The sequence below is a fragment of the Mus caroli genome, chromosome 4 (genome assembly GCF_900094665.2).
Source record: "Mus caroli chromosome 4, CAROLI_EIJ_v1.1, whole genome shotgun sequence".
Classification (NCBI taxonomy): Eukaryota; Metazoa; Chordata; class Mammalia; order Rodentia; family Muridae; genus Mus; species Mus caroli.
This window is the reverse complement of record NC_034573.1, coordinates 93,986,259-93,987,532: the sequence shown is the minus strand read 5'-3', so window position 1 is coordinate 93,987,532 and position 1,274 is coordinate 93,986,259.

Here is a 1,274-nt window from a genome sequence, read left to right as displayed (position 1 = left end):
CCTTTAATGCACCCTTCCCTTCACACCTTCCCTTTGCAGCCAAACTGGCCAACCACAAGCTGCCACCTCATTGAATTGAGTCTCTACCCAGTGACTCCTCATTGAACTCAGGACAGAGTGAACCCAGACTAGGGAGAAAGACAAGGGCCCAATCCTGATTCCCCTGAACCAAGCTACTCAGGAGGCTGAGTCAAGAGAGGGATACACTTAGGGTATGAGGTCACAGTGAGCCAGGTCTAAACTGAGAGTTCCAGGTAAGCCACCTCTAGAGCTGAGACACTTAAAACAACAACTATATTTTTTATAGGTAGAGAACTTGGTCAACTTGATCAGACCCACCTGGCAGCTAAGCGACCTTAGAGTAACCACAAAACTTCAAAAAGCAAAGTGAAGGTCAGGAGGGGTTGTACACATCTTCTTCCATGACAGAGACCCTGGGGATCAAGCCCATATCATTGGGCTTGGGGCAAGCATGATTTCTCACTCAGCAGTATTGCTAGATTCCATAGATCACCTATTACCTATAAATATTCTTACAAAAAAAATATTCAATCATAAAAAAAACAGATACGAAACACTGCCGATTAAAAAATTAATAAGTGTGTGCTGCTGCACAGCTGTGTAAGCCCAGCTTTATTAGATAGAGGCAGTAGGTTCACGAGTTCAAGGCCAGCTTCAGCTACATACTAGTCCAAGGCCATATTGTACTACAAGAAGCAGGGTGTACTCAAAAAAATACGGAAAAAAGCAATCATTACTCATTAGGCCTTTAAAAAAACTGAGTATATTAAGTTAATAACTTATGAAATTGATGTGCTGATTTCTAGTAAGGGATAATGACAAAAGCAAACCTTATTCTACCACTCATAAGCAGTGTGCAGAAAACAACAACAGTAAACAACAACAACCAGCAAAAGAAAGCCAAGCCCCTAAATGTCCAAATGACTCCTATTTCCTCCCTTTCTCCTTCCTTCCTTCCTTCCTTCCTTCCTTCCTTCCTTCCTTCCTTCCTCCCTTCCTTCCTTTCAGTCTTCCTTTTCTCCATTCATGCAATCCATCAAGGATTTGCCTTCAATAATTTTCAGAGGAAATCAAGTTAGTTCCTCCATCTCTGAGAACGCTCCAGCCTCAGATTTCACCCTTAATCTGCATTGTACTTCCCCATATATATGGCCATCTAATAGTTTGCCATTAACACCCCAAATCACCAGAAGTCCATTGTATCCCAGTTCCTAAACCGATTTTTATCCCTACCCTCTAAGATTCCTTGTTTC